Raw genomic sequence first — 10,040 nt, 5'->3', positions numbered from 1 at the left:
GTGCAAGTTTTGCATTTCTTGCGGTTGCAGGGGAAGGTGCCGGGAGTGAAGGTTGGGTTGGTGAGGGGTGTGGACCTGACGAGGGAGTCGCAGAGGGAGTGGTCTTTCCGGAACGCTGATAGGGGAGGGGAGGGAAATATATCCTTGGTGGTGGGGTTTGTTGGAGGTGGCGGAAATGACGAAAGATGATATGATGTATCTGGAAGTTGATGGGGTGGTAGGTGAGGACCAGTGGGGTTCTGTCCTGGTGGCAATTGGAGGGGCGGGGTTCAAGGGCAGAGGAGCGGGAAGTGGAGGAGATGCGGTGGAGAGCATCGTCAACCACATCTGAGGGGAAATTGCGGTCTTTGGCAAGTGTCATTCACACCATGCAAATGTCAGGCAATTACCATCTCCAAAAACGAGACAACTTAAACAGTGGCCCTTGACATTCAATGGCATCATCATCACTGAATCCTCCACTATCAACATCCTTGGGGTTACCACTGATCAGAAACTCAACTGGACTCGGTGCATAAACAGTGGCGACAAGAGTAAGACCCAGGCTAGTCATATTGCAATGTGTAACTCATATCCTGACTCCCCAAAGCCCATCCACTACCTACAAGGCACAAGGCGGGAGTGTAATGGAATACTCCCCAGTTAGCTCAACGAGTGCTCCTCCAGCAACACTCAAGAAGCTGGACATCATCCAAGCTAAAGCACTCTGTTTGATTTGCACCACATCCACAAGCATCCACTCCTCCACCACCAAGACTCTGCAGTACTAGTCTGTACTATCTGCAAGATGAACTGTAAAAACTTCAGCAGAGATCCTTGGACGGCACCTTCCAAAATCATGACCATTTCCATCTAGAAGGCCAAGTGCAAAAATGATACATGGGAACACCACCTGCAAGTTGCCCACCATCCTGACATGGAAGCATATTGCCAATTCTTCACAGTCGCTGTGTCAAAATCCAGGAATTCCCTTCCTAAGGGCATTCTGGGTCAACTGACAGCAGGTGGACTTCAGTGCTTTAAGAAGGCAGCTCACCACCACCTTCTTAAGGGCAACTAAGGACAAGAACTAAATGCTGGTCAACCCACAATACCCATGTCCTGCGACTGAATAAACAAAATAAGAGAAAGGAACTTGGCGAGTATGGAAAATTTTACTATTTTGTAATACTTGTTGGTTCATTTTTAAAATAAGATACTTTACTACTCATTCTTCTGCTAGTTGCACATTCCTGATTGGCACATTTTATCCAAATAGGAATAAATCAGATCAAATACAAGTTAGGGTGAAATTGCCACTAGTTCAATTACAAGTCAAATCCGCAGTTCAATCCCCAGCATTATTTACTCGCACACAAAGATGTGATGTTTTGAAGTGGGAATTCTGAGATTGCAAATCAGATCACAGTGTAAACAGATATCCAATAAATGCAAGATGAACATGTGGTATTAAAATAAATAAGCAGAAAATACCAATGAATCTGAGCTGACAGCTATCGCAGAAATGTTAATAGCCACACAAAGTATACTTTGTAAGGGGCCATATACTTCCATTTTAGAGATTATCATTTCAAGCAGAAATTCTTTGCTATAACTGGAATACCAGGATTTTCAACTGGCAAAACTTTCAATGGTTGACCTGTGCAAAACAATGTTGCTTCCTGGAAGCAGTAAGGAGGAGAATTTGACACTGAACAAAACCAAGAATCTTTCAAGTTAAGGAAAATCTGCCTAACAACAGCTCTCTAGTTGAGCTGTAAACTGTTAAAAAGCAAAAGTGTCACAAGTAGCACAGTAGAGAAAAAAAATCCAGAGCTTGCAGACAGATCCCTCTCTTCACCATCACACCCCCCTGCCCATGTGGAGAAAAGACAAAAAAAACTTAAAAGAAAGGTCTTTTCTTCTACAAATTCTAAGCTCGTCCAATCAACCATTGAAGGACAACTGTCATCCTGCAGACACCAGCACACCATTACAATAATTCAAAGGACTTCAGCAGTTTTGACCGTTGGAATTTTGTAAAAAATATCTTTTTCTCACTCCCAAAATATGTTTGTTTTTTGCCCACCTTAATCGTGATTGTATGTGCAGGTTTGGAGTTGTGAAAGGATATGATACAAGTTGTCTGGATTAGATTCCCTACAGTGTGCGGACAGGCCCTTCGGCCCAACAAGTCCACACCGACCCTCCGAAGAGTAACCCACCCAGGCCCATTTTTCCCTCTGACTAATGCATCTAACACTATGGGCAATTTAGCATAGCCAATTCACCCAACCTGCACATTGCTTGGACTGTGAGAGGAAACCTACGCAGACACCGGGAGAATGTGCAAACTCCACACAGTCACCTGAGGTTGGAATTGAACCTGGGACCCTGGTGCTGTTAGGCAGCAGTGTTAACCACTGAGCCACCGTGCTGCCTCTGAGACACTATTGGAAAAACCAGATCTCAGAATGAAATCTGACTTGATAGTATTTTTTATATTTAGCATTGTTGTCATTTATAGGAATATAAGCACTCAAGACTGCAGATTTTCTTTAAAATATATAAATTTATTACATGAAGAATTTTTCAAGAAGCTAAATATTGAACACAGTTTGAAAGATCTTAAAACATATGGCAAAATAATATCTTATCCCCTAACACCATTGCAAATTTAGAGAAATTATCTTTATAAAGCAAATCATTAAGTTTGATTTAACAGCTTCCATCCTGTAAACTGTGAGATATTCTTACAAGAATTCTCAAAACTGAGAGCTTATACTTTCTCAGTCTTTTAAGTAGCTTCGTTTTTTTAAAAATCGAACATTCCTAGTCTGGAGGTTTCACAAGCTAAACTTTACACCAAGGTAGCTGAACTGTTCAATATTCCTTTTGAGGAAATTATTTGCACTTTGACTTGCAGTCAGGTCTCCATCAAAATTGCCCAAAAAGCTTTCAACCTCTAGGTTTTTAATAAGTTAAAGTAGATCTTTGATCATTCTAAACCAATCGTAAGCCAATGTTTTCAATGTTTACTCCCCATCATAAACCCCACAGAATAAAATAAAGGTCTTCCATTAAAACTCTAGAAGGTGTGCAGTCAAGTGCTCTTTACATATTGAACTAGGTACAGTTCCAGAAAGGATTCCCTGACCTCGATTTTTTTTAAACAAACTCCTGCACACTGACGGAGACTGGACTGGAGACAGATTCAGGAGTGGTTTTCAAAATGGAATTGGAGAAGCACCTGATAGTGAGAAGAAAGAAATGGGGAGGGACCTAGATAGCTGCTTTCGTGGAGAGCAAGCACAGCATCAGTACATCAAAAGGGTCACTGTAGCTATTACAGAAGTCTGACTTTGTCACATCTGGACAAAATCCCTTGTAATTTTGGGCAGAATGGACTGCAGCAGAGCTTCCCAGCCATGGTGCTTGAGCTACTGCAACCCCTGAGCTTTAAAGTATAGGGAATTCAATCCAAGTTTCATTTCTACTTCTCACTTGTTCTCTCTTCAGATTTTGTATACCTGAAGGTTTGCAAAAGGCAGTTGTGAGCACTGTTAATGATCATTGCATAAATCTTCCATGAAAACACCAAAATATAACATTATGAAACTGAAACACATACAAAATGATTAAGAAAGTCAATTCAAATTTTATCCTGGTGACCAAGGTTTCAGAACATGCACGCATAGAACAAATGAAAGTAGGCTTAGATACTTTGCAACTTTAGAATATGTAATGGCATATTAATTATCTAGAATTTTGTTGCGCTTCAAATAAATTTTAGATGCCCTAATTAATCCTAAATCTTATGGTGTTGTACAATTTTAACTGTAAGCAGCTACACAGCTGGAAGTTCAACAAGGTTACTGAACGAACTGTGCTAACACAATGCTAATTGAAGTATCACCAAAACGGCACACAGCTAAATTAATAGGAGAAGGACCAACTCTTCCAGACAGCAAGAATTTGGGACCACGCTAGCAAGAAGTGTGGACAAATGGACTTGAAAGTCATTATTATTAAAATCCACTTCTTTGCTGCGCCACGTGTCTCATGCTGATTAACAGAATCCAAGTCACCATAAAAAGCAGCTAACAAAAGTACCCTTTCTTGCTCTGTCATTCAACCAGCAGGGGTACATCAAGCCTTCATTTGTTTCAGTTCACTGCATATTATAGAGTCATATAATGCCAGTCAAGCATAAACCCTAAATTAAAAAGAACATGTCTGAGAACACCACAACATTTGTATTGTGCTAAGAATCTGACATGAAATGTGAGCAAATGTCAACCCCTAATTTACATCACACTCGTTTAACAGGGACCCCCAACACAGCTGCTAAAAGCATATGACACAGGAAGCACAGCAAAGATCCACTGCTCAATAGACAGGAAAAGGGTACAGAGAACTAACTGACAACCATTGTCACGCCCCGTATTGATTTCTCTCCTGAGATAGCACTGTACAGTTAAAGATGTAGACCTTCTTAACAGTTCCATTTTCCTCCACTTTCTCTACTCTTAGGCACTTTTATTATTTGAGATCCTGACACTATATCAGTTTACATTCAGTAGCCAATTTGTGGCTTAAATGTATAATTTAAAAGTCAAAATTGCCAAGTGAAACATACTAATCAAGAGTTAATCCCATTAATTTTAGGAAATCTCAAAAAAAAGCTACAATAGTCATTGCCATCATTTAACTTATTTGCGTAGCTTCTATTTAAGATGAATGCCACCTCTCCCCCCACCCCGCCCAAAGCTCAACCTCAGGTTTGCCTGAAGAAAAGCGAATTAAATTTACAAAATGTTCAATTATTTTACTCTCAAATCCATACAGAAAAAAAATGACTGGGCTATCTATTTGAATTCTGAAGGACAGACTTTTTTTCTCTGTCATAACATCTTAAACCAGTTACTGTCACATCAGAACCCCATATACCTTTTGTAATAGCACACAGTTCCATTTCTTTTAGACCTAGTTTATAGCTTAACATATCAAAAGGCATTTACACTTTTAACTCTGTCAATAGCAACTGAAAAATACTTAAAAAGGTTCCTTACTTTTGAAACACAGCACAGATCAATATTCCTTTAAACGGCAGCAAATGCATCATATAGATGACCTTTAACTGCATTAAGTGAGCGTTTGAAGTTTGATGGATGAAATGTTACTCTTTGTACGAAGAGCTGAACTGATAATGTAAGCTTAAATTACAACATGGCAGTTTGAGTTAATGTTTTAAAATGTGTAAATAAAAAGCTGATGTCCATGAAAAAAATAATGTCATTTTTCACAACTGGTTCACAACTGTTCCTAGTCTCTCAGGTCTGTATGCAATTCCAAACAATCATATGAATTAGGATTGAGAGTAGGGCCATTCAGCCCTTCAAGCCTGCTGGACCATTCAAGACGACCATGGCTGACTATATTGTTATCTCAAATCCACATTTCTGACTACTCTTGATAACCTTTCAATTCTTGTTTAATGAGTATCTATCCACCTCTGCCTTATAAATATTTAGGCTCAACTTCCACCATCTTTACAGTAAGAGGGGATGCCAAAGAGAGACAGCCTTCAGGGAGAGGGAAAAACACGTAATTCCTTTTTTTAAAAATTGTCAACAAATAGCTTTTAAGGCAGAAGGGATTTCTTGTGAAATTGTCAGAAAAACAAATTGTAATACTATTTAAATGCTGGCACAAACTCCAGGTGATATGATACAAAAATAAGTAGTCTGGGTGACAACCTATTGTTTCTTTGTATATGCAATTATCAGGTCTTTCCTGCACTGTGGAAAATATTGAAAAAAATGTATTATGAGTCAACTCTGTGCCCAATCTCTAACCTTTCCCTCCCTTCTTTAGTCAGAGGGAAAGGTGACAAAGCATGGTGCCCCCTCACAAATAAACTTCCACAGACTCAATCAATTCAAATACTAATGATGGCTACACATATGCTACGTCATGCTATCCTCACAGAGAAAAACGAGAAAGGAATGGCAGTAAGAAGCTCCAACAGCAGCAAAAAAAGCTGTAGGAGGAAGATTTTTTAAAAATCCAAAACGATATGAGAACTGCAAGGCTGAAATATCACAAAGAGCTCAGTGCTGAGTGGCAATAGCAACGCTTAAGAGATCTAGTACTGTCAGCTGAACCACAAGGAGATTAATTAGCAGTCAACTGCTGGAAATAGCAGGTAATTTTACAACAATTATAGTCTACTCATTTAAAATGTTAATTTCGCTGCACCTCAAAAGATAATACTGTATGATGAAGGAAGGAAAATAAATGGAAGTTCAAAGAGAAACCTAGTTTCACAGGTTTTTTCAGTCACAGTCATACTCAGGAGACATCACCCTAATACTGTTTACCAGTCTCACAGCACCTTCTGAGTTGACAAGCAAACACATGCCCCTTTAACTCCTCCCTTACCACCAAACTCCTTTCAAGAGAAACAGCAATTTACTTGTATTTCTATCAATTTAGTACACTGCTCACAATTTTATCAATTCTGGGGAGATCAAACACAGGATAATTGTATTCTTGAATGCCTCTGTGCAGAAGCGTGACCCTGAGTTTGTGGCTGAATATCATTTTAATTCTCCACCTTACTGTTAGTCTGTCATTGCTGCACTCAAAGTGTTACAAAATTCAAATGAATCTCAACAGAACCTTGTGGAACAGTATCCCATCTTTCGAATGGGCACTTACAACCCTCATTCTCAAGACTGAGCTCAACAATTTCAGATACCACAATCAATATTCTTATTCCTCTGATGGCACATGCTGCTAATGATCCTGCCAGTAACAATTCCATCCCCTGTAAACGCATGTTCTTTTCCTTAATTTATCCCATTATCACTCCTTTTGCATGCACCGTCATCACATTTGTCATTTAATTACGCTGGCCTCCCATACTATCACAGACTTTCCAAATCATTCCTTTTATCACTTCACTTTTCCTGTCAAATCTCCATTTTATTCCACTCTGATGCACAATTACTGAACTAAAACATTAATCCCATTTCCAATTCCACAGGTGTGGCCTGTCTGTCCTGTTGATCTTTCTCAGCACTGTTTGATTAGTTCAGATTTCTAACGTTCATGGCATTTGGATTTTGTCTTGATAACATTTGTCCTGGTTACTGATTATTTTTCTGCATCTTGTAAGGGGAAAAATGTTTTAAAAACCCTGCATACATTGAATGCTTACTACAGCATGATTTTCTTCTTGTACACTGATTGACCTTGCACTAAATATAACTTGTTGGGCAAACTGGAATGCATTCTAGGCTCACTATCATCAAATTATTTTAATTATAATTTAAACCAAAATGCCCAGGCAAAATACAAACACAGACTACAGCAGGATATAACAAATGGAAGTCCATGGATAAATCAAAGATTTTTATTCACCTGAGTGTATATACCAACAGTTTTACAACATTAGCAGGGGATCAGTTCATGTTTTGTAATGCAGTAATAACAGAGAACAGCATGCAATCATGTGATGGCTCAGCAACGAACACATGACTGGGTGTTTGGCTATTTGGTGTCTTTATTTTCCTATATATAGTCGGTTCTGATATAACATGATAGTGGTGCTGGAAGAGCACAGCAGTTCAGGCAGCATCCGAGGAGCAGTAAAATTGACGGTTCAGGCAAAAGCCCTTCATCAGTTTCCAGCATCTGCAGTCATTGTTTTTACCCATAACATGAGAGGTCTGGTCTTGTGCGATCTCATCTTTTAAGAAAATCACGCAATAACTGTGCCATTTAAACTAATGGGGCTGGAATCACATTATAGCCAACACAGGTACGGAAGGTTCGCTTTCTCCAAATAATGGTCTAAATTCTTCAATCACATTGAAACCAATTTGCATTGAAGAAACACACATTCTAGCAGAACACACCGTACATTCTCTCATTTATGCTGCCACAAAAACAAATGCAAGAAGAAAAAAAAGAGATACTGCATGAATGTTCATGATGATGGCTGCCGGCAAGATCGAAGACTTGAACAAATAATATTTCAGCAGATTTTCTAAACAAGTAATGCAAGCTCGAACAGGCATACTTCAGCAAGTTGGATATTGCAATAGTTTTGTGGGCATCAGCATGTCACTCAGACTTTATTTCACAGCTGTCTTAAACAAAAAATTCACACCCATGCTGGTTTGGAGTCATACCTGGCATAAAGGAAGATGACGGCAATCGCCAGAGGACAATCATCTCAGACCTGGAACATCACTGCAGGATTTCCTCACAGTAGTGTCCTAGGACTAAATATCCTCAACTGTTTCAGTGACCTCCCATCATAAAGTCAGAAATGGGGACGTTCATTAATAATTGCACAATGTTCAACACCATTCACGAGTCTTTAGAGATTGAAAGCTCACAAGTGGCAAAATAATATTTACGCCACCCAAGTGTTAGGCATTATTAACTCCAACAAGAAAGAATCTAAGAGTTCTGAAGAAGGGTCACTGGACCTGAAACATTAAGACTGACTTCTCTCCACAGCTACAGCCAGATCTGTTGATTTTCTTCAGCAATTGCTGTTTCTGTTGCAGATACCCTGCATCCAGAGTTCTTTGTTTTATTTATTGGAGAATCTAACCATCACTCCTTAATATTCAACACCATCTCTGATTCTCCACTATCAATACCTGGGGGGGGGGTTGGGGGGGTTTACCACAACTAATTAAACTGGACCAGCAATATCCATACTGTGGAGACAACAGCAGGACAGAGACTGGGAATTTTGCAGTAAGTTACTCATTTCCGGTCTTCCCCAAAATTCAGGCCACTATCTACAATGCACTAATCAGAATGTGATGAAATACTCCTGACTTGCCTGGATCAGTGCAGATCCAACAACACTCAAAGAACATTGATACCATCCAGGACAAAGCTGTCCACTTTCAAAATTCACTCCATTCATGCCAACTATAACATGCACTAAAGTATTGCGCTAAGGTTCTGCTAATAGTTCCTTCCAAACCCATGGCATTTAGCACTTCAAAGAACTAGGGCAGCATATGCATGGGAACATCACATTGGTAAGTTACACACCATCTGAACTACATGTTTGATCTCTTGCTGTTGCTGGATCAAGATCCTGGAACTTGCTCTATAGCAGCACTTTGCGAGTCCCTACATGTCAAAGGATGCAGCAGTTCAAGAAGGCAGCTCATCATCACATTCTGCAGGACATTTAGGGATGGATAGTAAATGCCAGCCTCTCCATCAATGCCCATAACTGAGTATAAAAGCAATTCACTGCATAAGGTCAAATCAGGAACTGGTTCAGCTTTGATAACTACGAGGTGAGTAACCTGATACTCAAAGATCAGTTTTAATCAGGAGGCAGGATGAGGGCTGACTGATCATGATCATTTTCCATAGGGATACTGCACTACAACTTTACTCGTGTTTTGCACTTCCAATGCTCAAAGTAAGTGATATGAAATGGCAATAATCAAATGGAATTCCTGGTGATGGGGTGATAGGTGAACTGTATTTGCTAAGTTGAAGTAGAACCTGGGTCAGGAAGGCCATTCTTTGATTAAATGAGACACCTTGGTCCCAAATGTATAACTAGATACAGCAGAGGAGAAAGTGAGGGCTGCAGATGCTGGAGATCAGAGCTGAAAATGTGTTGCTGGAAAAGCGCAGCAGGTCAGGCAGCATCCAAGGAACAGGAGAATCGACGTTTCGGGCATAAGCCCTTCTTCAGGAATGAGGAAAGTGTGTCCAGCAGACTAAGATACTTTTATCTTAGCCTGCTGGACACACTTGCCTCATTCCTGAAGAAGGGCTTATGCCCGAATGAAGGAGTCCAAGGACCTGCATGTCCTTGGTGAAGTGGGAGGGGGAGTTAAAGTGTTGGGCTACGGGGTTGTTGGGTTGGTTGGTCCGGGTGTCCCAGAGTTGTTCTCAGAGAAATCTGTAGTAGGAATGTCATGTTGAGAACCAAGTTCCTGTACAGGCAGAGTTTTATTTCCCTAATCAAAGTCAAAATAAGTGTGCAAAATTGTAGATTCACC

At 40.0% G+C, this 10,040-nt stretch overlaps 1 protein-coding gene across 1 annotated transcript in view; it reads left to right on the top strand.

Annotated features, from left to right (window-relative positions):
• Window positions 1-10,040, top strand: part of znrf1 (zinc and ring finger 1) — a 274,216-nt gene that overhangs the window by 50,325 nt on the left and 213,851 nt on the right. The gene's annotated exons all lie outside the window — the stretch shown is intronic.

The sequence above is a fragment of the Chiloscyllium plagiosum genome, chromosome 17 (assembly GCF_004010195.1).
Source record: "Chiloscyllium plagiosum isolate BGI_BamShark_2017 chromosome 17, ASM401019v2, whole genome shotgun sequence".
Lineage (NCBI taxonomy): Eukaryota > Metazoa > Chordata > Chondrichthyes > Orectolobiformes > Hemiscylliidae > Chiloscyllium > Chiloscyllium plagiosum.
The sequence above is the reverse complement of the archived record's forward strand: the minus strand, read 5'-3'. Positions and strand labels throughout refer to the sequence as shown.